This window comes from Oncorhynchus keta, chromosome 26, assembly GCF_023373465.1.
Source record: "Oncorhynchus keta strain PuntledgeMale-10-30-2019 chromosome 26, Oket_V2, whole genome shotgun sequence".
Lineage (NCBI taxonomy): Eukaryota > Metazoa > Chordata > Actinopteri > Salmoniformes > Salmonidae > Oncorhynchus > Oncorhynchus keta.
In genome coordinates this window covers 38,341,939-38,369,328 of record NC_068446.1, presented here as the reverse complement: position 1 = coordinate 38,369,328, position 27,390 = coordinate 38,341,939, and the positions used below count along the sequence as shown (strand labels likewise).

At 43.3% G+C, this 27,390-nt stretch overlaps 1 protein-coding gene across 3 annotated transcripts in view; it reads left to right on the top strand.

Annotated features, from left to right (window-relative positions):
* Positions 1-27,390, top strand: part of LOC118377672 (protein inscuteable homolog) — a 107,881-nt gene that overhangs the window by 20,577 nt on the left and 59,914 nt on the right. Inside the window, exon 1 of one of the 3 annotated variants that reach the window (XM_052480708.1) lies at positions 17,472-17,614. The exons of the other annotated variants lie outside the window; for them this stretch is intronic. The gene's annotated coding sequence lies outside the window, so the exon portion shown is untranslated. Of the gene's footprint in view, positions 1-17,471; positions 17,615-27,390 lie in introns of those variants that run through there. 3 annotated transcript variants of the gene reach the window in all.

Sequence of the window (27,390 nt, the reverse complement as noted above, 5' to 3'; positions counted from 1 at the left end):
AGGTCCATATAGCATGCACGATCGATGTTGTATTTCCGCTTGTTCAAATCGCAAAGAAAGGAATCTGTGAAAACCTAACCCTAAACGTTGGTTCAACCAAAATCACATTTGTGTGTATTCCTTGGAGATCCTAGAACGTAACCAGACTTCACAATATCATTAGGAGTGTAGTATATCCTATAGGACACCAAATTTGATCAGAAAGCGACACCTTCATGGCACGTCGATGACGTGGCCGGTCTTCATTTGATCGACTGTATCTTTGTCATATAAGCACCAATCGGGGTCAAACAAAGCTAGCTAGATAGCCAATGAGCTGGGCTTTACGGCAGTGTCGGGACCCTGTATCTGTCGCAAAATGTAGCTGCTAATCTTGTGTGACATCAAGCCTTTTCCTTTTGGACAAAAAATATAATATATATATATATATATATATATATATATATATACATATATATGGAGAGTTGTGACGTTATGAAGACTGGTTGTTTTGCAAATGTTGAACTTATAATATGGCTACTAATACTGGAAAAATGAAATCAAATTCCAAGTATACAGATTTGACGATATTCTTGCGGAAAAATGTAATGTGAATGTAAATGTCTCCTTCACGATTTGCCCAAATGTACCTGGGTGACTTCACACTAAAAGTCATGTAGTTTGCTAATACTTCAAGTTATCCATCTGCACATACTCTGCTGCCATCTTGTGGACACCATTGGAATTAACACCAATTAACACCAGAGTGATGGCTAGATTTGGGGCCTTTCTGTTGCATTTCAAAGATGATGTTTTTTTCTTTGTATTTTCTTCTACCAGATCTATTGTGTTATATTCTCTTACAATCAATTCACATTTCCACAAACTTCAAAGTGTTTCCTTTCAAATGGTACCAAGAATCTGCATATCCTTGCTTCAGGGCCTGAGCTACAAGCAGTTAGATTTGACCAGGTATTTTCAGGTCAAAAGTTATTGTTACCTGGCCACATTTCATCTTATCTCCCCATTCGTCAGGTGATGTCTTCATCAACATAGGCCTTAATACCAGAATGTTCCAAGTTGACAATAGTGACCCACTACCTGACCATGTGTTAACTTGCCTCCAGTAAGGACAGTATAACAATAAGGGCTATAGCCATGTGTTGTGTGGTCTCTGCCCCTTTCATTATTAATAAGAAGCTCTTGCTAAGCCTCTGTTGTTTGGGTGTCGGGTATAGTAGCGATCTCCATTTGTTGAAAGAGACTCAGGATCCATTTTCAGCCGAAGAGTGTGTCCAAAATGCCACTATTGCTAAGATAGCACACTTTTTTTATACCAGAACTCTATGGGCCCTGGTCAAAAGTAGTGCACTATATGCGGAATAGGGTGCCATTTGGGAGGCAGACAGACTTTCTTAGTGTCCCTGCGACTGGCGCTTAGAACCATCCGGGGCCTCTTTTAGCTGTGTGTCTCAACCGAGGCTTCTCTCACTCGTCATGTTTATGTATTTAGCCCACTATTGTTGATGGACGAGGATCTTAGAATGCATTTGGATATTTCTCTTGGCTTGCCGGACATCTTTCAGGAGGTATGGCAATTCTGTCATCCACTATTTATAAAGTCAAGGGAAAAAAGTTATTGCTATTTTTTATTACAGACAGTAAAGCATTAACATGACAGTGTGTTCGTTTTAGCAGGCTTGTGGTAAAGCTATTGAGATATTTAGGAGCCGGTTTGATTTGGAAAAAAGGGGGAATAGTTGGCTCTTGGTGTGTAAGCAGTTGAGCTGGTTGGGAAACACTTGGAGATTTTGCTCACTTTGAAGCAGAGGTTCAATCATTCTAAGCATATCTGTCCACGCTTGTTACCATGACATTTAACAAAGCAGCTGACCTCAGAGCGCACTTGTGTTTATGTGCCTTATTTTACTAGGCAAGTCAGTTAAGAACACATTCTTATTTTCAATGGGCAGTACCACAGATTTGTATCTTGTCAGCTCGGGGAGTCAAACTTGCAAACTTTCAGTCACTAGCCCAATGCTCTAACCGCTAGGCTACCCTGCCACCCCTGTGTGTTGAGGGTGTGTGTGTGTGTGTACAAGCGTGTGCGTGTATTAATGTTTGTATGTGTATGTACAATACCAGTCAAAAGTTTGGACAAACCTACTCACTCAAGGCTTTTTCTTTATTTTTTACTATCATCTACATTGTAGAATAATAGTGAAGACATCAAAACCATGAAATAACACATATGGAATCACGTAGTAACCAAAAAAGTGTTAAACAAAATCAACATATACTTTATATTCTTCGATGTAGCCATCCTTTGCCTTGATGACAGCATTACACAATCTTGGCATTCTCTCAACTAGTTTCATGAGGACTACTTTTCCAACAGTCTTGAAGGAGTTCCCACATACACTGAGCACTTGTTGGCTGCTTTTCCTTCACTCTGCGGTGCAACTCATCCCAAATCATCTCAATTGGGTTGAGGTCGGGTGATTGTGGAGGCCAGGCCATCTGATGCAGCACTCCATCACTATCCTTCGTCAAATAGCCCTTAAATAGCCTTGGAGGTGTGTTTCGGGTCATTGTCCGGATTGACTGACCTTCATGGCTTAAAGTAATGATGGACTGTCGTTTCTCTTGGCTTATTTGAGCCATTCTTGTCATAAATGGATTGGCTCAAATGCATTAAGAAGGAATGAAATTCCACAAACTAACTTTTAACAAGACACACCTGTTAGTTGAAATGCATTCCAGGTGACTACCTCATGAAGCTGGTTGAGATAATGCCAAGAGTGTGCAAAGCTGTCAACAAGGCAAAGGGTGGCTACTTTGAAGTATCTAAAACATATTTTGATTTGTTTAACACTTGGTTACACTTTTTTAAAAACTTTTGGTTACAACATGATTCCATATTAATTCATAATTTTGATGTCTTCACTATTATTCTACAAGCACCAGTACTTTTGACTGTGTGTGTGTGTGTGTGTATGTGTGTGTGTGTGTGTGTGTGTGTGTGTGTGTGTGTGTGTGTGTGTGTGTGTGTGTGTGTGTGTGTGTGTGTGTGTGTGTGTGTGTGTGTGTGTGTGTGTGTGTGTGTAACCTGACCCAGCCTGATCTAATTTTCCGGGGGTTAATGTGAGACCACTGGTCCTCTGAGGGAGAGAACAGAGCCCTCTAGACAGCAGACCACTGGTCCTCTGAGGGAGAGAACAGAGCCCTCTAGACAGCAGACCACTGGTCCTCTGAGGGAGAGAACAGAGCCCTCTAGACAGCAGACCACTGGTCCTCTGAGGGAGAGAACAGAGCCCTCTAGACAGCAGACCACTGGTCCTCTGAGGGAGAGAACAGAGCCCTCTAGACAGCAGACCGCTGGTCCTCTGAGGGGAGAGAACAGAGCCCTCTAGACAGCAGACCGCTGGTCCTCTGAGGGAGAGAACAGAGCCCCCTAGACAGCAGACCGCTGGTCCTCTGATATGACGCCTTAGGAAAGAATGCTCCCAGGCCCAAATGCTTGACATGGTTTTTGGTAGACCACCGTCGGCCTGACTTGGCCTTACAATCAAGCCCTCTTATTTAGTCAAATCAATCTCTGACTGGAAAGTCAAGTCATCATCTCCCAAACTGGTGACTGACAAGGCTTTTGGTAGACCACCGTAGGGATTATTGACGCTTGGAAAGAAACAAGCCCTGATTTAGTCAAAAGCCTCTGACTGGAAAGTCATGGTTTCATCTCCCAAACTGTGTGTTTTTACATGGCTCTCAAAGGGCAATTACTGTGTGTTTTTACATTGTGGCATGCAAGAAAGCTGCATTACTGTGTGTTTTTAGGTCTCTCTCAAAGCCTCATGACTGTGTTTTTAAAGCATTACTGTGTGTTTTTACATGGTCTCTCTCCAAAGCCGCATTACTGTGTGTTTTTACATTAGGGGCCTCTCCAAAGCTGCATTACTGTGTGTTTTTACAGGGTCTCTCTCCAAAGCCTCATTACTGTTTGTTTTTACATGGTCTCTCTCCAAAGCTGCATTACTGTGTGTTTTTACGTGGTCTCTCTCCAAAGCTGCATTACTGTGTGTTTTTACATTAGGGGCCTCTCCAAAGCTGCATTACTGTGTGTTTTTACATTAGGGGCCTCTCCAAAGCCGCATTACTGTGTGTTTTTACATGGTCTCTCTCCAAAGCTGCATTACTGTGTGTTTTTACATGGTCTCTCTCCAAAGCTGCATTACTGTGTGTTTTTACATGGTCTCTCTCCAAAGCCGCATTACTGTGTGTTTTTACATGGTCTCTCTCCAAAGCTGCATTACTGTGTGTTTTTACATGGTCTCTCTCCAAAGCCGCATTACTGTGTGTTTTTACATGGTCTCTCTCCAAAGCCGCATTACTGTGTGTTTTTACGTGGTCTCTCTCCAAAGCCGCATTACTGTGTGTTTTTACGTGGTCTCTCTCCAAAGCCGCATTACTGTGTGTTTTTACATTAGGGGCCTCTCAGACCCTGTGTGTGCGTGTTAGGATTGGGGAGACCTCTTCTATGACATTCTACTCCAAATATCGCCATATCCGATATAATTGTTCTGCGGTGTAAATAACAAAATCATTACAGACTGTAGAATTGTTTGTGCTTATTAAGAACATTATAGTACAATCTCATGAAATAATCCTCGCGGCGAAAAAAAACAAGGCTTAGTTCATTAATCATTTTCATTTTCAACATATTGATATAGCCAGCTGATAAAACTGCACAGTTTTTATTTGTAAAGTTCAAATAGAGTACAGTCTTGCACATCACAATGTATCGTCTTGTATTTCACCATATTTCGTCAATGTCAAATATCACAATATTTGATTTAATCATATATCGGCCAAACTCTAGTCCGTGCGTTTCACGTTTTATTAGTCGTATGTACAGAGTACATATGGTATACACTGCCCAAACGAAATGCTTAGTTGCAGGTTACTTCTGGACAATGCAACAACAATAAGAAATAAGAAAAGACAAGAAGATGAACATAAAGTAAATGGTTCAGTAGAATAGAATAAACATTTTAGCATAAGTATAATACAGGAAGGCACAATTCGTAGTCCAATATTTACACATTTATCAGGGAAGGGGGTATTAGGGGGGCAAGTCAATTGTTTAGTATTAGCAATAGTAAATAAGAGTCTGTTAGCAGCAGTTGTGATGTGTGTGTGTTTGTAGTATGAATGTATATGTGTATGTCTGTGTGTGTGGTATGACTTTGCCACACTCGAGAGGCTAGAAAAAACAACGTTTTCCCATATTGCAAAAGAGAAAGCTATTCAGGGCAGTGGAGTCCCAAAAAATAGCAGAGAAAGTCATGTTAAATAGATTTCAGAACTGAAGGAGAGTGGTCTGGCTGGTCTAGCAGTAATGCTGTTCTCGGTACACATGTCTACAGTGTCGGCCTACTAGCCTTTGATGCAACCTGTGTCTATCTTTCCCCACTGTCACCCTCTCTCTCTCACCCTGTCCAATAAAATCTGAAAATCCCTTAAAAATATACAGTGCCTTCAGAAAGTATTCATTATTGACTTTTAAAAAAAAACGTATTGTATATTGACTTTTTCCACATTTTGTTGTAGTTACAGCCTGCTTTTAAAATTCATTACACTGAGATTGTGTCACTAATCTAAACACAATACCCATAACATCAAAGCAGAATTGAGTTTTTAGAAAAGTGTACAAATTAATTAAAAATGAAAAGCTTAAATGGAATGAGTCAATACGTATTCAAGCCCTTTGTTATAGAAAGCCTAAAGAAGTTCAGTAGTAACAAATGTGCTTAACAAATCACACAAGTTGCATGGACTGCAATTATAGTGGTTAACATAATTTTTTTCAAGCCCTTATTCAACCACAAAGACCAGAGAGGTTTTCCAATGCCTCACAAAAACAGGCACTGATTGGTAGATGGGTAAAAAAAAAAGCAGACATTGAATATCCCTTTGAGCATGGTGAAGTTATTATTTAGGCTTTGGGTGGTGTATCGCCCAGTCACTTCAAAAGATACAGCGTCCTTCCTAAATCAGTTGCCGGAGAGGAAGGAAACCACTCAGGGATTTCATCATGAGGCCGATAGTAATTTTAAAACAGTTACAGTTTAATGGCTGTGATAGGAGAAAACTGAGGATGGATCAACAACACTGTAGCTACTCCACAATACTAACCTAAACGACAGTGAGTAAAGAAGGAAGCCTGTCCAGAATATGAATCCTGGTTGCAACAAGGCACTAAAGTAATATGGCAAAGAATGTGGCAAAGAAATGTACTTTTTGTCCTGAAGGCAAAACATTGTGTTTTGGGCCAAATCCAACACATCACTGAGTTCCACTCGTGTTATGGATATGCTTGTCATCGGCATGGACTGGGGATTTTTTTTTTTTTTTTAACGAATGGAGTTAAGCAACAGGAAAAATCTTAGAGGTTCATTCTGCTTTACACCAGACACTGGGAGATGAATTCAGCTTTCAGCAGGACAATTACCTAAAACAAGGTTTCACAAACTTGGTTAACCTTCACTATGGGGTATTGTGTGTAGATGGGTGATGGGAAATTATGGATTTAATTCAATTTTGAATTCAGGCTGTAACACAACAAAATGTGTAATATGTCAAGGGGTGTGAATACTTTCTGATGGGCACTATAGTGTACTACTTTTTACCAGGGCCCCTAGGGAAGAGGGTGCCATTTGGTACACGGGCCATGTGTTTTTAGACCCATTTGCAGATGAAAGGCTGAGGTTATTTCTTAGCAGCAGCAGTATTATTAGTAGCATCGGTGTACACAACATTATTGTGCCCTTGTGCAGCCTGTGTGTTTGTGTATGCGTGTTTTAGGATTAAAATAAATGGAATAGAGATAAGCAGAGGTAAAATCCCAGAGGAAAACCTGGCTCAGTCTGCTTTCCAACAGGCACTGGAAGACTAATTCATGTTTCTGCAGGACAATGACCTAAAACACTAGGTCAAATCTACACTGGAGTTGCTAACCAAGATGACATTGAATGTTCCTGAGTGGTTTAGTTACAGTTTTTTACTTTGTCATGAAAATATATGGCAATACTTGAAAATGGCCGTCTAGCAATCAGCAACAACTAACTTGAAGAATTAAAAAAATTATAATTGGCAAATATTGTATAATCCAAGGGCCTCATATATCAATATGTATAAACTATTCTAAAATACTACTTACGAACAGAATTTAGAATGGTTGTACGGATAAAAAAAGTGTGATTTATCAAACAATCCTACTAGCGCCATACACACACCGGTAGAAGATAACCATTGATAAATACCAATTGTTCTCAGAGTGCTTGTGCCGACCTTGGCTGTTCGCATTTCGAAACGCCCCTAATTAACTATATATGGTCAAAATCATCCCTTTAAAGCCTGTGGGGAATTTACAACAGTGCTAGAGGTGCTAGTGTCAGAGATTGAGAACAACCAAAAGGTTTTTATGTGGCTCACTCTGTTGTGGCTTGACCAGTGAAATAGCTACAAAGAGAGGACCGTTGGGACAATTGAAGTTGCTTCAGCAAAAAGCCCTCCATCCTCAACAGCTCCCTCCTGGAGGCATATAGGTCAACATTGCTGTTCTGCAGAATAAACGAGTCGTGAGTTCCACCTGGCTACCTTTCAACCACATTTAGCAACGTATTTTGCATATCACATAACCTATCACTGGCACATAAAGCCTTTTCTGTTCACATAGTTCATATTTAGTATTTGCGAACCCATTGAGGGGTGCGTGCTCAGCCCCCTCCTGTACTCCCTGTTCACTCATGACTGCACGGCCAGGCACGACCCCAACACCATCAATACATTTGCTCAACAGTTGTAGGCCTGATCACGGACAACAACGAGACAGTCTATAGGGAGGAGGTCAGAGACCTGGCCATGTGGTGCCAGGAAAATAACCTCTCCCTCATTGTGATCAAGACAAAGGAGATGATTGTGGACTACAGGAAAAAGAGTACTGAGCACGCCCCCATTCTCATCGACGGGGCTGCAGTGGAGCAGGTGGAGAGCTTCAAGGTCCTTGGTGTCCACATCACTAACAAACTATCATGGTCCAAGCACACCAAGACAGTCGTGAAGAGGGCACAACAAACCTATTCCCCCTCAGGAGACTGAAAAGATTTGGCATGGGTCCTCAGATCCTCAAAAGGTTCTACAGCTGCACCATCGAGAGCATGCTGACTGGTTGCATCACTGCCTGGAATGGCAACTGCTCGGCCTCCGACCGCAAGGCACTACAGAGGGTAGTGCGAACGGCCCAGTACATCAATAGGGCCAAGCTTCTTGCCATTCAGGATCTCTTTACCAGGCGGTGTCAGAGGAAGGCCCTGAAAATTGTCAAAGACTCCAGCCACCCAAGTCATAGACTGTTCTCTCTGCTACCACATGGCAAGCGGTACCCAGAGCGCCAAGTCTAGGTCCAAGAGGCTTCTAAACAGCTTCTACCCCCAAGCCATAAGACTACTGAACATCTAGTCAAATGGCTGCCCAGACTATTCACATTGTGCCCCTCCCCACACCACTGCCACTCTCTGTTGTCATTTATGCATAGTCACTTTAATGAACTCTACCTACATGTACATACTACCTCAACTAACCCGTGCCCCCACACATTGACTCTGTACCAGCACCCCCCTGTATATATTGTTATTTTTTACTGCTCCTCTTCAATTATTTGTTACTTTTATCTCATTCTTATCCGTATTTTTTGAAACTGCACTGTCGGTTAGGGGCTCGTCAGTAAGCATTTCACTGTAAGGTCTACACCTGTTGTATTCGGTGCATGTGACTAATAGAATTTGATTTGAAGCGCAAACCAGATGGGATGGTGTTTTGTTGCAGAATGCTGGTTAAGCATGCCTTGAATTCTAAATAAATCACAGACAGTGTCACCAGCAAAGCACCCCCACACCATCACATCTCCTCCTTCATGCTTCACGGTGGGAACCACACATGCGGAGATCATCCTTTCACCTACTCTGCGTCTCACAAAGACATGGCGGTTGGAACCAAAAATCTGAAATTTGGACACAGACTAAAGGACAGATTTTCACCGGTCTAATGTCCAAAGCTTGTGTTTCTTGGTCCTAGCAAGTATCTTCTTCTTATTGATGTCCCAGTAGTGTTTCTTTGCAGCAATTCGATCCCACGAAGGCCTGATTCACGCAGTCTCCTTTGAACAGTTGATGTTCAGATGTGTCTGTTACTTTCATTTGGCCTGCAATCTGAGGTGCAGTTAACTCTAATGAATGTATCCTCTGCAGCAGAGATCACTCTTTCCTGTGGCGGTCCTCATGAGAGCCAGTTTCATCATAGAGCTTGATGTTTTTGCGACGGCACTTGAAGAAACTTTTAACGTTTTTGACATTTTCCAGATTGACTGACCTTCATGTCTTAAAGCAGTGGTCACCAACCTTTTCTGAGTCAAGATCACTTTCTGAGTCAAGATCACTTTCTGAGTCAAGATCACTTTCTGAGTCAAAATGCAGAGATCTACCGCTCTGATTCTTTATTAACATGACTTAAGAAACGTAAGCCTATGTAACATTAACCAGTTAAAAACAGTACTGTAGCAATGAGGTATGTACAGTAAACTATAGGCCCAATACATTTTCACCGCATATTGGCTTTGCTTGAATTTACCTGCCAATGCATTGTTGTTCGGGAATTTAAAAAATATATATATATTTAAACATTTGAGGTAGGCTATATTATCTTATCACACCGGTAATAGATCCATTGTTGTATTACTTGAGTCACAGCTGAGTGAGAATATATTTAAATGATTTGCTTTACTGGGCTGATGGTGCCTGCATCTGATGGTCAGTTCCGGGGGAGGGAGAGAGCAGCAGACTGAGGGTCCATCTCTCTACATGCCTCCACTCTCTCTTTCCTCCACTGACACTTACCACAAAGGGACACCGTCTTCCAGCTGATGGCACCGCATTATTTCTGCCTCATGAACAAATGTATGCTGTTACTCCTATGAACAGAGAAAGTGAAATATTCCTCTATATTAAAAAAGACCCAAGCCGCTAATAATAGTAACAACGCAGGCCTATATAAACACGTCCCTCCTCATTCATTACTGCTGCACTGCTTGTTGTAACGCTGACTGGAAATAGGAACAACGCGCATTTTATGTCTTATAAAAGTGTTGAATACAAAGTGTTGACAGTGCTGAGTAAGAACTTAAACATGAACTCATAAAAACAGCAGCTCTTTGCTGTATTAGTTGATAGTCTCTCTCTAGTCATGGTTTTGAAATCTCACAGTATTCATCTTGCCGTAGCTTTCTTGTATGCCTGCTACGTTACTGCAGACTCGGTCATCTGAGGAACCAGATTGGCCAGTTGAAGCATAGTGCACTTGATTTCCTCTCCAGGCCCACCGGGAAGGCAGAGTTTGTACCTTCAGCCACATGAAATGGCAACAGTTTTCCTTCCCGGCGCGCAGGGCAGCTGATATTTTTTTGGGGGAAACAAGGCTTTATCGTTGGGTTTTTCACAGAAATGTTTGGCGATCGACTAGAAATGCCTTGGAGATCGCGATCGACCGGTTGGTGACCACTGTCTTAAAGTAATGATGGACTGTCGTTTTCCTTTGCTTATTTGAGCTGTTCTTGCCATAATATGGACTTGGTTTTAGGGCTATCTTCTGTATACCACCCCTACCTTGTCAGAATACAACTGACTGTCTCAAACGCATCATACGTTCACAAATCTCCCGTTTGCATGGAAATGATTGCAATAAATGGTTTACGCACAGATTTGATTCATGATTGATAAATGAGGCCCCAGGTGTGCAAAGACTTAAAGACTTACCCAAAAAGACTCAGCTGTCATTGCTGTCAAAGGTGTTTCTAACATGTATTGACTGAATACATACCTAATCAATATATATTAGTGTTTTATTTTTCATACATTTACAAAACGAAAAAAAGTTTATTCCCCTTTGACATTGGAGTATTTTGTGTAGATCATTGACCAAAAAAATGACAAATCAGTCCATTTTAATCACACTTTGTAACGCAACAAAACTTGGAAAAAGTCAAAGGGGTTGAATACTTTCCAAAGGCACTGTATATTTACAATTTGCAAATGCAGCCTTTTTTTTAAATCTCAATTTCAAATAATTTCTGGCTAACAATTATGTACCTGTAATTGTTTTCAATTAAAATGGTCAAAAATAAACAAAAATAGTAGCTTTTTCCCAAGCAATACTTTTGTGAGGACTGTGTGAGTCATCTGAGTGGGTGGGGAAAACTGAAAACGAGCTGTTATTGGCAGAGAGATTTGGATTGCTTTCTTATTGGTCAATGAACTCATTTACTGCTTGGTGATGTCACCAGGCAGGCCAAAACTCCATCCCACCAAAACAGGCTGAGACTGGGCCTTTAAACAAATGAAATGGAGAAACAGGATTATGCAGGTAAAGAGAGACTGCTTCAGAGTGAGACGAATATGAGATATCAGATGCAGCCATGCAAGGTCATGAGACCAAGTTGATGAGACAATGGAATTTCACACAATATGATGAGATGAGGAAAGAGGGAAATGAAAGTAGCGACAGGAGGAAAGTTCATACTGTCAGCTACAGATAGAGAGGCACACTTAACGTGTCAGACATCCATCTTTTTCTTTGTCTGATGGCAGGCTCAGACTCTTCCTCTGTTTCATTCCACAATGAACCACTTAAGTGAGGCAGAGAGGGGCTCATATACCTTACCTCATCGATGTCCCAATACGCTCCCCCTATAAGCTCTAGTTTTCTTATGATGTCACCAATGAAACTTGGTTCACTATATACTACCTAAACCTTTCCATTCTGTGTCGTCCTGACATTCACTCTCTTCCTTTTATACACTCTCCCTCTCTGTCTTTCTTTCTTAGTACCCCTCCTGATTTTCCCTCTGCTGTGTCCTCCCTTTCTCTTCTGCTCGGTGTATTTCCATCCTTTCACCATCTCTTCTCCCCTCTCTCTCTTTTTCCCTCATCCCTATATCCGTAAGTCTCCCTCAGAGAGAGAGCGCACTAAGAGTTGGCCTCTACCTGGCTCTGGGTGACCCCCTCCCCTCCGTGCTGTGGAGATGGAACTCTCATAGTAGGGGGCCCTAATTAGCCCTGACACTGTATACAGTGACTCACTTCCCTCCCCTCCGCCCTCGCCTGTCCCCTTAGCTCCACAGGAATCAGCGACTTTCGATAACAGGAACTTCACCCCCCAAAAACAGGCCACCCCTCCCCTCCAGTGCATTCTCCCACCCACTCATTCCCAGCATTGCTCCGCAAGTGTCTCTGCCTCTCACATCAGCATCTCGTTTGACACCTTTTTGTGTCATTAGCTCCGGCAGACCTGCTCTCACCTGGGGCCAAAGCCAGGCCCCTGGTACTTTAAAACCTTCTCACACCTGGGGCCAAATCCAGGCCCCTGGTACTTTAACACCTTCTCACACCTGGGGCCAAAGCCAGGCCCCTGGTAATTTCACACCTTCTCACAAAGAAAATGTTGAGGTTGTTGATTCTGCTCTTCACAAGTCCTCACTGTCATCACTATAGCTATGGAAACACGATTTCTCAAGTGTAACACTGGCATAACAGTAAAAAAGTAGCTTTTCACCTGAAAAGCTGACTACGTGAAGCTAGGCTGACTGGAAGCTGTCACTGCTTCCCGTGGTTACTCTGTTTGACTGCTCTGTCTAAAATGATTGAGCTGAATTTTGAAGGCTATATTGTTTTGACGGACCAATTTAAAGGCCTCGTGTGGGAGGTGTGAGAATTAATCAAACATGGCAGTGTTGCTATTTAAACACAAAGCCAGATTTAGACACCCTAATACAAAATAGGGAGACACGTTGAATGTACACAACTGATTCTCATTGCACAACTTTTTAATGACAAGTGTTGGAGAACTTTTCTCGAAGTTCAACTTGATTTACTTTACTGTACTTTATTAGGTTTAATTGACAGGGACAATGCACATTTACATAAATGTGCCAGAGTTACTCAGCCGTCTCATTTTCAACAGTAGTCCCAGGGCTGGTGTAACGGCTTCTGGCTGACTGACGGCTCTGACAGTAGTCCCAGGGCTGGTGTAACGGCTTCTGGCTGACTGACGGCTCTGACAGTAGTCCCAGGGCTGGTGTAACGGCTCCTGGCTGACTGACGGCTCTGACAGTAGTCCCAGGGCTGGTGTAATGGCTCCTGGCTGACTGACGGCTCTGACAGTAGTCCCAGGGCTGATGTAACGGCTCCTGGCTGACTGACGGCTCTGACAGTAGTCCCAGGGCTGGTGTAATGGCTCCTGGCTGACTGACGGCTCTGACAGTAGTCCCAGGGCTGGTGTAACGGCTTCTGGCTGACTGACGGCTCTGACAGTAGTCCCAGGGCTGGTGTAACAGCTCCTGGCTGACTGACGGCTCTGACAGTAGTCCCAGGGCTGGTGTAACGGCTTCTGGCTGACTGACGGCTCTGACAGTAGTCCCAGGGCTGGTGTAACGGCTTCTGGCTGACTGACGGCTCTGACAGTAGTCCCAGGGCTGTTGTAATGGCTCCTGGCTGACTGACGGCTCTGACAGTAGTCCCAGGGCTGGTGTAATGGCTCCTGGCTGACTGACGGCTCTGACAGTAGTCCCAACTACTAGAGTTGAGCTCCAACAACATCATAGCTTTCCACTTCTACATTTTTATTTATTTTACCTTTATTTTACTAGGCAAGTCAGTTAAGAACAAATTCTTATTTTCAATGACAGCCTAGGAACAGTGGGTTAACTGTCTGTTCAGGGGCAGAACGACAGCTCAGGGATTCGAACTTGTAACCTTACTAGTCCAACGCTCTAACCACTAGGCTACCCTGCCGCCCCAGGGCAGCAGCAGGGTAGCCTGCCGCAGTTCACTCTTGCATGATGAATCGGGAGGTATTTCAACTAAACAAGTGAAGCTTAAGTGGACAGGCTAGCTCCATTCCCATGTGTCCTTTTCTTACGAAAACACAGTTTAAGCACAAACAGACTATAGAGATTGTCCTTAGCTGAAATATTGTGGTACTTTCTCTTTAACGTCTCATTCACATACTTGTTCTCACTCGCTTACTCCTATGGTGATGTGTAAACTAGCTAGCTATGCTAGTTATCCCTATGGCTCCTCCTGGACATAAAAGCTGTGGAATGTTCGACTGCTATGTAATATATGTAATATCATCATGTGACATGGTAGGAATCATAGTTTTGGTCAGTGTTTCCCCTATGAACCTTATTAACCTGTTGCGACGAGCAATCCCGTATCCGGGATCTTATTTATAGCCTCAAGCTCATTACCATAACGCAACGTTAAAATCGCAAATGAAATGAAATAAATATATTTGCTCTCAAGCTTAGCCTTTTGTTAACAACACTGTCATCTCAGATTTTCAAAATATGCTTTTGAACCATAGCTAAACAAGCATTTGTGTAAGAGTATTGATAGCCTAGCATAGCATTAAGCCTGGCATTCAGCATGCAACATTTTCACAAAAACAAGAAAAGCATTCAAATAAAATCATTTTCCTTTGAAGAACTTCAGATGTTTTCAATGAGGAGACTCTCAGTTAAATAGCAAATGTTCAGTTTTTCCAAAAATATTATTTCTGTAGACAAATCGCTCCGTTTTCTTCATCACATTTGGGTAAGAAAAAAACAGAAAATGAAGTCATTACAATGCAAACTTTTTTTCCAAATTAACGGCATAATATCGACAGAAACATGGCAAACGTTGTTTAGAATCAATCCTCAAGGTGTTTTTCACATATCTATCGATGATAAATCATTTGTGGCAGTTTGGTTTCTCCTCTGAAGAAATGGAACGCGCATGGACCTGGAGATTACGCAATAATTTCGACGCAGGACACTGGGCAGACACCTGGTAAATGTAGCCTCTTATGGTCAATCTTCCAATGATATGCCTACAAATACGTCACAATGCTGCAGACACCTTGGGGAAACGACAGAAAGTGCAGGCTCATTCCTGGCGCATTCACAGCCATATAAGGAGACATTGGAACACAGCGCCTTCAGAATCTGGGGCATTTCCTGTATGAAATTTCATCTTGGTTTCGCCTGTAGCATTAGTTCTGGGGCACTCACAGATAATATCTTTGCAGTTTTGGAAACGTCAGAGTTGTTTCTTTCCAAAGCTGTCAATTACATGCATAGTCAAGCATCTTTTCGTGACAAAATATCTTGTTTAAAACGGGAACGTTTTTTATCCAAAAATTAAAAGAGCGCCCCCTATCTCGAAGAAGTTAAGGCGGATATTCAAAAACGATCAAATCCCCCCTTAAACCTGTGTAGAGGAGAACTCTTATACCTGATGTGTGTGTGTGTGTGTGTGTGTGTGTGTGTGTGTGTGTGTGTGTGTGTGTGTGTGTGTGTGTGTGTGTGTGTGTGTGTGTGTGTGTGTGTGTGTGTGTGTGTGTGTGTGGTGTTTGAAAACCATGCTGTTTTAAAGAACTGTTTGGGATGTGGTCAATTATACTAAGGTATGTGTTTACTTTGATTATCAATGTCTGATTATTCAAATGTGACAGACTATTTCTATAATTGTGCCCAAAACCTGTAGTTGGTGATGGGGAAATTAAGAATCCTGAAGCACTGAGGCTTTCCAGCCAATTGTGTCAAAAATAAGTTAATTACACAAGGCATTGACCAACAGAGTGTACAGCAGTGGCACCTTGTGGTCAAAATAATTTAGAGCAGCCAAATTATTATAGATGATGTCCTACACGCTGTAGCGTGTGCGTAGAGTAGCTTTTTGGTCTTATACCGAAATCAATACCAAACCAATCAGGTGGTTGTTCGATGACTCAAAGCTTCGGATATCATTGATCACATGCTTCTGATAAAGTGATACAGGCATCGGCACACCGCTTTGAATTAAACTGCTTAGCAATTTCGGTGCATGTCTCGGAGTTATCAAACGTAAAATCACTACCTGTAGTCTGAAGATACAGTTATGTTACAGATAGCATAATACTTATGCTACGTGATTTCATACAGCAGTTAACCCAGTCCATGGGCCTAATAGAAGCAATTTCCCTCCTCTGTTAGCATTGGCAAGCCATAAGATAACTCAAACCTAAAATACCACTGCTACTGTTATCTGGGTAATGCACCACTTTTAGACGTACTTGATATATCTGCTGGAGAGGATTTTTTTTTATTCTGGAAAGAACCTGTAGATCTTTGCAACATTCTTAAACATAGGCAGGTTCTTTAGCCTACAAGCTAGCCCACTGATTATTTGGTTGTTTACTTTTTGGTGTTAATCTGCTTAGCCACCTCTAGCATAGCTATTTTTTTAAAAATATGCTGTCTTTGTTCTTTTCACACAGTTTCCACCGGTGGAGTTATTGCAAGGTTCTGTCAGTATAATGTCATTGTAGACTCAGCATTATGACGGTTGCCACGGGCCGCACCGCAGATATTGAGATGAGTGCGATGCAATACTTTGCTCTCACACAGTATCTGTACATGGTCGAGCTTCATGCTTCAACAACGTGGTAGCTACGGGACCAGAACAGCAACATTTCATCTCTGGCTTCTAGGCTCATAGCTGTTGTTGAAATCGGTCCAAAATTCTGTTGACTTCGCATCGCTCAGTCTACCTTTCATTATGTTAGCATTTGCCTAATCTTTCGTAGACCGACTATGTAAACATAAATGGTACCATAGATCTGTCATGACACAATGGGGGATGCGTGAGATCAGCCAAATTAATTCCGGTGGTTGGGTTTTTCGTCACTGGTTATTTGGACCAATCACGATTTCGCAGGTGTTAGCATCTTTCAAACTTGAAAGGGGAAGGAACATTTGGCCCATAAACTTGCCCGTGAATTGCAAAGAGAAAAGGTGGAGTTCTTTGTTCCAGCTTCGATCCTTGTTCTCTTAAAACGTATGGACCCAGAACTTATTAGAACATCTGACCTATTACACAAGACTTTAGTTCTGAGTTAACCGAGATTAGCATTGGCTAAAATCACCTTTAGCATTGAGACACAAACACCAGCATGGTGGGCAGTGGCTATCACTAAACCTCCCATAGCACTTCAGTAGTCTGTTCCAGCATTGCTAGCTTTTGTTGATAGCATGCTATGCTTTTTGATAGCTGCCTCTGGCACTGTGACCAGGCTCTGTTAGCGCTGCCTGTGGGTCTCAGAGGACAGAGCACACATTGAGGCAGCCCACTGCGTCTAGACTAGAGCAGAGCAAGGTTCCGTCATGTTCCCACCACCCACCCAATAATCCTTCCCAGGCCTTCCCCTCCCCATGACAGACCTATGGCGGAGGTTGTGACTACGGTTTCCTCCTGTGAACCTCCTCTCACAGCTCAATGAGATGACTGGCAAGACAGTATGCTGACCGGTCAACTCATACTGTGCATATCAGGTCTATTTTAAGTCCAGGAAGGGCAGATAGCTGCTTTAGTTAGATACTGGGAACCCACTCTCCCAAGGGAAAACAGGACTGTGAGGGATCGGTTTGAGAACTTTGTCTTGCACCACTCTGAACTTCGACAGTCACAACAAAAACGTTGAATCAGGGTTATTTTATTAGATGGTAAGTAGGTTGGTTTATTTCTTCTTAAACTGCACTTTGTGTGTGTGCAGTTTCTTTTTAGTTATATGCTATTTTATTTCCTTCAGCAACCTAATAAGGAGGCTATAAGGCAGTATTATTCTTTGTGTTTTTGGCTTGTTTTTTAGGACCCGATTGCTGAATCCAGTCAGTGGTTTCACGCAGAGACTGAAAAGGGCTGAATGTTCCCCCAAAATGCATTAAAAAGTCCTGAACATGTATTTTTAACTGACTCTGCAATTACTAAGACCACAGACAATATTTACACTATCTTTCACAAAATAAAGGAAAATAGCAATGACTGTGTGTGTGTGTGTGTCAATTGTAAGGTAGCTCAGTTTTTAAATGGCCGACATTCAGGATTTCTATTGTAATCAGAATACACTTACAGTTAGGTTGTAACCTTTTGTGCAGTGTATGTCACATGGTTTGCTACCCCATACTGTTAAGGTACTTGAATATGTTGTTGTGAATTAGCTAGATGGATCTCATGTACGAGGGATGGATACTACATAAGACATCACACAAAGTGCCGCAATAAATTAAAGTGCACACCAGAGTGATTTCCCTCTGCAGTCCTTAGACACAAAACCCACTTGGCGGTTATTTTATCCCACGTAACATGGCTAAAACTGAAGTGTCCTTTGTTTCTGCACCTAAGCCAACCACCTTCTCCATTGCAGAAAGACATTGGGGCATTCAGATTTCCTTCTAGACTTGAAAAGAACTGACCATCCCAGGGAGCAAGATTCGTCACTGTCATTTGCAATCAGTAAAATGCCTATATGTCAGAACAACGACATGTTCTAGTAGTAGCATGTTGTGCAAGTAACAACCCGGCGACTGTGGTAACACGTTAAAGGTATGCTACCATCTTCAGCGTCATCGCTCAATACGTCTTTATGTTTACACAATCACTTATGTTGTTTACAAGTATATCAACTGAAAGTCATTTTTTAAAGTTGGATTTCATTAAAATGTATAGTGAAATGCTTGTGGTGGTGTAGTGAAATGCTTGTGGTGGTGTAGTGAAATGCTTGTGGTGGGGTAGTGAAATGCTTGTGGGGTAGTGAAATGCTTGTGGTGGTGTAGTGAAATGCTTGTGGGGTAGTGAAATGCTTGTGGTGTAGTGAAATGCTTGTGGTGGTGTAGTGAAATGCTTGTGGTGTAGTGAAATGCTTGTGGTGGTGTAGTGAAATGCTTGTGGTGTAGTGAAATGCTTGTGGTGGTGTAGTGAAATGCTTGTGGTGGGGTAGTGAAATGCTTGTGGTGGTGTAGTGAAATGCTTGTGGTGTAGTGAAATGCTTGTGGTGGTGTAGTGAAATGCTTGTGGTGGGGTAGTGAAATGCTTGTGGTGGGGTAGTGAAATGCTTGTGGTGGTGTAGTGAAATGCTTGTGGTGTAGTGAAATGCTTGTGGTGGTGTAGTGAAATGCTTGTGGTGGGGTAGTGAAATGCTTGTGGTGGTGTAGTGAAATGCTTGTGGTGGTGTAGTGAAATGCTTGTGGTGGTGTAGTGAAATGCTTGTGGTGTAGTGAAATGCTTGTGGTGGTGTAGTGAAATGCTTGTGGTGGTGTAGTGAAATGCTTGTGGTGGTGTAGTGAAATGCTTGTGGTGGTGTAGTGAAATGCTTGTGGTGGTGTAGTGAAATGCTTGTGGTGGTGTAGTGAAATGCTTGTGGTGTAGTGAAATGCTTGTGGTGGTGTAGTGAAATGCTTGTGGTGGTGTAGTGAAATGCTTGTGGTGGGGTAGTGAAATGCTTGTGGTGGGGTAGTGAAATGCTTGTGGTGTAGTGAAATGCTTGTGGTGTAGTGAAATGCTTGTGGTGGTGTAGTGAAATGCTTGTGGTGGTGTAGTGAAATGCTTGTGGTGGTGTAGTGAAATGCTTGTGGTGGTGTAGTGAAATGCTTGTGGTGGTGTAGTGAAATGCTTGTGGTGGTGTAGTGAAATGCTTGTGGTGGGGTAGTGAAATGCTTGTGGTGTAGTGAAATGCTTGTGGTGGTGTAGTGAAATGCTTGTGGTGGTGTAGTGAAATGCTTGTGGTGGTGTAGTGAAATGCTTGTGGTGGTGTAGTGAAATGCTTGTGGTGGTGTAGTGAAATGCTTGTGGTGGGGTAGTGAAATGCTTGTGGTGGTGTAGTGAAATGCTTGTGGTGGTGTAGTGAAATGCTTGTGGTGTAGTGAAATGCTTGTGGTGGGGTAGTGAAATGCTTGTGGTGGTGTAGTGAAATGCTTGTGGTGGTGTAGCGAAATGCTTGTGGTGGGGTAGCGAAATGCTTGTGGTGGTGTAGTGAAATGCTTGTGGTGGTGTAGTGAAATGCTTGTGGTGGTGTAGCGAAATGCTTGTGGTGGTGTAGTGAAATGCTTGTGGTGGTGTAGTGAAATGCTTGTGGTGGTGTAGCGAAATGCTTGTGGTGTAGCGAAATGCTTGTGGTGTAGCGAAATGCTTGTGGTGTAGCGAAATGCGTTAGGTGTAGCGAAATGCTTGTGGTGTAGCGAAATGCTTGTGGTGTAGCGAAATGCTTGTGGTGGTGTAGCGAAATGCTTGTGGTGGTGTAGCGAAATGCTTGTGGTGGTGTAGCGAAATGCTTGTGGTGGTGTAGCGAAATGCTTGTGGTGGTGTAGTGAAATGCTTGTGGTGTAGTGAAATGCTTGTGGTGGTGTAGAGAAATGCTTGTGGTGTAGCGAAATGCTTGTGGTGTAGCGAAATGCTTGTGGTGGGGTAGTGAAATGCTTGTGGTGGTGTAGTGAAATGCTTGTGGTGGGGTAGTGAAATGCTTGTGGTGGGGTAGAGAAATGGTGGTGGTGTAGTGAAATGCTTGTGGTGGTGTAGTGAAATGCTTGTGGTGGGGTAGTGAAATGCTTGTGGTGCTTGTGAAATGCTTGTGGTGGTGTAGTGAAATGCTTGTGGTGGGGTAGTGAAATGCTTGTGGTGTAGTGAAATGCTTGTGGTGGGGTAGTGAAATGCTTGTGGTGGTGTAGTGAAATGCTTGTGGTGGGGTAGTGAAATGCTTGTGGTGTAGTGAAATGCTTGTGGTGGGGTAGTGAAATGCTTGTGGTGGTGTAGTGAAATGCTTGTGGTGGTGTAGTGAAATGCTTGTGGTGTAGTGAAATGCTTGTGGTGTAGGGAAATGCTTGTGGTGTAGCGAAATGCTTGTGGTGTAGCGAAATGCTTGTGGTGGGGTAGTGAAATGCTTGTGGTGTAGTGAAATGCTTGTGGTGGTGTAGTGAAATGCTTGTGGTGTAGTGAAATGCTTGTGGTGTAGCGAAATGCTTGTGGTGTAGCGAAATGCTTGTGGTGTAGCGAAATGCTTGTGGTGTAGCGAAATGCTTGTGGTGTAGTGAAATGCTTGTGGTGTAGTGAAATGCTTGTGGTGTAGCGAAATGCTTGTGGTGTAGCGAAATGCTTGTGGTGTAGTGAAATGCTTGTGGTGTAGTGAAATGCTTGTGGTGTAGCGAAATGCTTGTGGTGTAGTGAAATGCTTGTGGTGTAGCGAAATGCTTGTGGTGTAGTGAAATGCTTGTGGTGTAGTGAAATGCTTGTGGTGTAGTGAAATGCTTGTGGTGTAGTGAAATGCTTGTGGTGTAGTGAAATGCTTGTGGTGTAGTGAAATGCTTGTGGTGTAGCGAAATGCTTGTGGTGGTGTAGTGAAATGCTTGTGGTGTAGTGAAATGCTTGTGGTGGTGTAGTGAAATGCTTGTGGTGTAGTGAAATGCTTGTGGTGGTGTAGCGAAATGCTTGTGGTGTAGTGAAATGCTTGTGGTGTAGTGAAATGCTTGTGGTGGTGTAGTGAAATGCTTGTGGTGTAGTGAAATGCTTGTGGTGGTGTAGCGAAATGCTTGTGGTGTAGTGAAATGCTTGTGGTGTAGTGAAATGCTTGTGGTGTAAATGTGAAATGCTTGTGGTGTAGTGAAATGCTTGTGGTGTAGTGAAATGCTTGTGGTGTAGTGAAATGCTTGTGGTGTAGTGAAATGCTTGTGGTGTAGTGAAAATGCTTGTGGTGTAGCGAAATGCTTGTGGTGTAGTGAAATGCTTGTGGTGTAGTGAAATGCTTGTGGTGTAGTGAAATGCTTGTGGTGTAGTGAAATGCTTGTGGTGTAGTGAAATGCTTGTGGTGTAGTGAAATGCTTGTGGTGTAGTGAAATGCTTGTGGTGGTGTAGTGAAATGCTTGTGGTGGTGTAGTGAAATGCTTGTGGTGTAGTGAAATGCTTGTGGTGTAGTGAAATGCTTGTGGTGTAGTGAAATGCTTGTGGTGGTGTAGTGAAATGCTTGTGGTGTAGTGAAATGCTTGTGGTGTAGCGAAATGCTTGTGGTGTAGTGAAATGCTTGTGGTGTAGTGAAATGCTTGTGGTGTAGTGAAATGCTTGTGGTGTAGTGAAATGCTTGTGGTGTAGTGAAATGCTTGTGGTGTAGCGAAATGCTTGTGGTGTAGTGAAATGCTTGTGGTGGTGTAGTGAAATGCTTGTGGTGTAGTGAAATGCTTGTGGTGTAGCGAAATGCTTGTGGTGTAGTGAAATGCTTGTGGTGTAGTGAAATGCTTGTGGTGTAGCGAAATGCTTGTGGTGTGTAGTGAAATGCTTGTGGTGTAGTGAAATGCTTGTGGTGGTGTAGCGAAATGCTTGTGGTGTAGGAAATGCTTGTGGTGTAGTGAAATGCTTGTGGTGTAGTGAAATGCTTGTGGTGGTGTAGCGAAATGCTTGTGGTGTAGGGAAATGCTTGTGGTGTAGGGAAATGCTTGTGGTGGGGTAGTGAAATGCTTGTGGTGTAGTGAAATGCTTGTGGTGGTGTAGCGAAATGCTTGTGGTGTAGGGAAATGCTTGTGGTGTAGTGAAATGCTTGTGGTGTAGTGAAATGCTTGTGGTGTAGTGAAATGCTTGTGGTGTAGTGAAATGCTTGTGGTGGGGTAGTGAAATGCTTGTGGTGTAGTGAAATGCTTGTGGTGTAGTGAAATGCTTGTTGTGGTGTAGTGAAATGCTTGTGGTGTGCTAGTGAAATGCTTGTGGTGTAGTGAAATGCTTGTGGTGGTGTAGTGAAATGCTTGTGGTGTAGCTTGAAATGCTTGTGGTGGTGTAGTGAAATGCTTGTTGTGGTGTAGTGAAATGCTTGTGGTGGTGTAGTGAAATGCTTGTGGTGTAGTGAAATGCTTGTGGTGTAGTGAAATGCTTGTGGTGTAGTGAAATGCTTGTGGTGTGGTAGTGAAAATGCTTGTGGTGTAGTGAAATGCTTGTGGTGTAGCGAAATGCTTGTGGTGTGTAGGGAAATGCTTGTGGTGTAGGGAAATGCTTGTGGGTGTAGTGAAATTCTTGTGGTGGTGTAGTGAAATGCTTGTGGTGGGGGAAAGCTTGTGGTGTAGGGAAATGCTTGTGGTGGTGTAGTGAAATTCTTGTGGTGTAGGGAAATGCTTGTGGTGGTGTAGTGAAATGCTTGTGGTGTAGTGAAATGCTTGTGGTGGTGTAGTGAAATGCTTGTGGTGGTGTAGTGAAATGCTTGTGGTGGTGTAGTGAAATGCTTGTGGTGGTGTAGTGAAATGCTTGTGGTGGTGTAGTGAAATGCTTGTGGTGGTGTAGCGAAATGCTTGTGGTGTAGTGAAATGCTTGTGGTGTAGTGAAATGCTTGTGGTGGTGTAGTGAAATGCTTGTGGTGGGGTAGTGGTGTAGTGAAATGCTTGAAATGCTTGTGGTGGTGTAGCTGAAATGCTTGTGGTGGTGTAGTGAAATGCTTGTGGTGGGGTAGCGAAATGCTTGTGGTGGTGTAGTGAAATGCTTGTGGTGGTGTAGTGAAATGCTTGTGGTGGTGTAGTGAAATGCTTGTGGTGGTGTAGTGAAATGCTTGTGGTGGTGTAGTGAAATGCTTGTGGTGGGTGTAGTGAAATGCTTGTGGTGGGGTAGTGAAATGCTTGTGGTGGGGTAGTGAAATGCTTGTGGTGGGGTAGTGAAATGCTTGTGGTGGTGTAGTGAAATGCTTGTGGTGGTGTAGTGTGGTGGTGTAGTGAATGCTTGTGGTGGTGTAGTGAAATGCTTGTGGTGGTGTAGTGAAATGCTTGTGGTGGTGTAGTGAAATGCTTGTGGTGGTGTAGTGAAATGCTTGTGGTGGTGTAGTGAAATGCTTGTGGTGGTGTAGTGAAATGCTTGTGGTGTAGTGAAATGCTTGTGGTGGTGTAGTGAAATGCTTGTGGTGGTGTAGTGAAATGCTTGTGGTGGTGTGCTTGTGGTGTAGTGAAATGCTTGTGGTGGTGTAGTGAAATGCTTGTGGTGGTGTAGTGAAATGCTTGTGGTGGTGTAGTGAAATGCTTGGTGGTGTAGTGAAATGCTTGTGGTGGGGTAGTGAAATGCTTGTGGTGGAAATGCTTGTGGTGGTGGTAGTGAAATGCTTGTGGTGGTGTAGTGAAATGCTTGTGGGTGTAGTGAAATGCTTGTGGTGGTGTAGTGAAATGCTTGTGGTGGTGTAGTGAAATGCTTGTGGTGGTGTAGTGAAATGCTTGTGGTGGTGTAGTGAAATGCTTGTGGTGTAGTGAAATGCTTGTGGTGGGGTAGTGAAATGCTTGTGGTGGTGTAGTGAAATGCTTGTGGTGGTGTAGTGAAATGCTTGTGGGTGTAGTGAAATGCTTGTGGTGGTGTAGTGAAATGCTTGTGGTGGGGTAGTGAAATGCTTGTGGTGGTGTAGTGAAATGCTTGTGGTGGTGTAGTGAAATGCTTGTGGTGGTGTAGTGAAATGCTTGTGGTGTAGTGAAATGCTTGTGGTGGTGTAGTGAAATGCTTGTGGTGGGGTAGTGAAATGCTTGTGGTGGTGTAGTGAAATGCTTGTGGTGGTGTAGTGAAATGCTTGTTGTGGTGTAGTGAAATGCTTGTGGTGGTGTAGTGAAATGCTTGTGGTGGTGTAGTGAAATGCTTGTGGTGGTGTAGTGAAATGCTTGTGGTGGGGTAGTGAAATGCTTGTGGTGGGGTAGTGAAATGCTTGTGGTGGTGTAGTGAAATGCTTGTGGTGGTGTAGTGAAATGCTTGTGGTGTAGTGAAATGCTTGTGGTGGTGTAGTGAAATGCTTGTGGTGGTGTAGTGAAATGCTTGTGGTGGTGAAATAGTGAAATGCTTGTGGTGGTGTAGTGAAATGCTTGTGGTGGTGTAGTGAAATGCTTGTGGTGGGGTAGTGAAATGCTTGTGGTGGTGTAGTGAAATGCTTGTGGTGGTGTAGTGAAATGCTTGTGGTGGTGTAGTGAAATGCTTGTGGTGGTGTAGTGAAATGCTTGTGGTGGTGTAGTGAAATGCTTGTGGTGGTGGTGAAATAGTGAAATGCTTGTGGTGGTGTAGTGAAATGCTTGTGGTGGTGTAGTGAAATGCTTGTGGTGGTGTAGTGAAATGCTTGTGGTGGTGTAGTGTAGTGAAAATGCTTGTGGTGGTGTAGTGAAATGCTTGTGGTGGTGTAGTGAAATGCTTGTGGTGGTGTAGTGAAAATGCTTGTGGTGGTGTAGTGAAAATGCTTGTGGTGGTGTAGTGAAATGCTTGTGGTGGTGTAGTGAAATGCTTGTGGTGGTGTAGTGAAATGCTTGTGGTGGTGTAGTGAAATGCTTGTGGTGGGGTAGTGAAATGCTTGTGGTGGTGTAGTGAAATGCTTGTGGTGGTGTAGTGAAATGCTTGTGGTGTGTAGTGAAATGCTTGTGGTGGTGTAGTGAAATGCTTGTGGTGGTGTAGTGAAATGCTTGTGGTGGTGTAGTGAAATGCTTGTGGTGGTGTAGTGAAATGCTTGTGGTGGGAGTAGTGAAATGCTTGTGGTGGTGTAGTGAAATGCTTGTGGTGGTGTAGTGAAATGCTTGTGGTGGTGTAGTGAAATGCTTGTGGTGGTGTAGTGAAATGCTTGTGGTGGTGTAGTGAAATGCTTGTGGTGGTGTAGTGAAATGCTTGTGGTGGGGTAGTGAAATGCTTGTGGTGGTGTAGTGAAATGCTTGTGGTGGGGTAGTGAAATGCTTGTGGTGGTGTAGTGAAATGCTTGTGGTGGTGTAGTGAAATGCTTGTGGTGGTGTAGTGAAATGCTTGTGGTGGTGTAGTGAAATGCTTGTGGTGGTGTAGTGAAATGCTTGTGGTGGGGTAGTGAAATGCTTGTGGTGGGGTAGTGAAATGCTTGTGGTGGTGTAGTGAAATGCTTGTGGTGGGGTAGTGAAATGCTTGTGGTGGTGTAGTGAAATGCTTGTGGTGGTGTAGTGAAATGCTTGTGGTGGTGTAGTGAAATGCTTGTGGTGGTGTAGTGAAATGCTTGTGGTGGGGTAGTGAAATGCTTGTGGTGGTGTAGTGAAATGCTTGTGGTGGTGTAGTGAAATGCTTGTGGTGGTGTAGTGAAATGCTTGTGGTGGTGTAGTGAAATGCTTGTGGTGGTGTAGTGAAATGCTTGTGGTGGTGTAGTGAAATGCTTGTGGTGGTGTAGTGAAATGCTTGTGGTGGGGTGAAATGTTGTGGTGGGGTAAAATGCTTGTGGTGGGGTAGTGAAATGCTTGTGGTGGGGTAGTGAAATGCTTGTGGTGGTGTAGTGAAATGCTTGTGGTGGTGTAGTGAAATGCTTGTGGTGGGGTAGTGAAATGCTTGTGGTGGGAAATGCTTGTGGTGAAAATGCTTGAAATGGTGGTGTAGTGAAATGGTGGTGTAGTGAAAATGCTTGTGGTGGTGTAGTGAAATGCTTGTGGTGGTGTAGTGAAATGCTTGTGGTGGTGTAGTGAAATGCTTGTGGTGGGGTAGTGAAATGCTTGTGGTGGTGTAGTGAAATGCTTGTGGTGGTGTAGTGAAATGCTTGTGGTGGGGTAGTGAAATGCTTGTGGTGGTGTAGTGAAATGCTTGTGGTGGTGTAGTGAAATGCTTGTGGTGGGGTAGTGAAATGCTTGTGGTGGGGTAGTGAAATGCTTGTGGTGGTGTAGTGAAATGCTTGTGGTGGGGTAGTGAAATGCTTGTGGTGGTGTAGTGAAATGCTTGTGGTGGTGAAATGCTTGTGGTGGTGTAGTGAAATGCTTGTGGTGGGGTAGTGAAATGCTTGTGGTGGGTAGTGAAATGCTTGTGGTGGTGTAGTGAAATGGTGGTGGTGTAAAATGCTTGTGGTGGTGTAGTGAAATGCTTGTGGTGGTGTAGTGAAATGCTTGTGGTGGTGTAGTGAAATGCTTGTGGTGGTGTAGTGAAATGCTTGTGGTGGTGTAGTGAAATGCTTGTGGTGGTGTAGTGAAATGCTTGTGGTGGTGTAGTGAAATGCTTGTGGTGGTGTAATGCTTGAAATGCTTGTGGTGGTGCTTGTGGTGGTGTAGTGAAATGCTTGTGGTGGTGTAGTGAAATGCTTGTGGTGGTGTAGTGAAATGCTTGTGGTGGGGTAGTGAAATGCTTGTGGTGGTGTAGTGAAATGCTTGTGGTGGTGTAGTGAAATGCTTGTGGTGGTGCTTGTAGTGAAATGCTTGTGGTGGTGTAGTGAAATGCTTGTGGTGGTGGTGTAGTGAAATGCTTGTGGTGGTGAAATGCTTGTGGTGTAGTGAAATGCTTGTGGTGGTGTAGTGAAATGCTTGTGGTGGTGTAGTGAAATGCTTGTGGTGGTGTAGTGAAATGCTTGTGGTGGTGTAGTGAAATGCTTGTGGTGGTGTAGTGAAATGCTTGTGGTGGTGTAGTGAAATGCTTGTGGTGGTGTAGTGAAATGCTTGTGGTGGTGTAGTGAAATGCTTGTGGTGGTGTAGTGAAATGCTTGTGGTGGTGTAGTGAAATGCTTGTGGTGGGGTAAATGCTTGTGGTGGGGTAGTGAAAT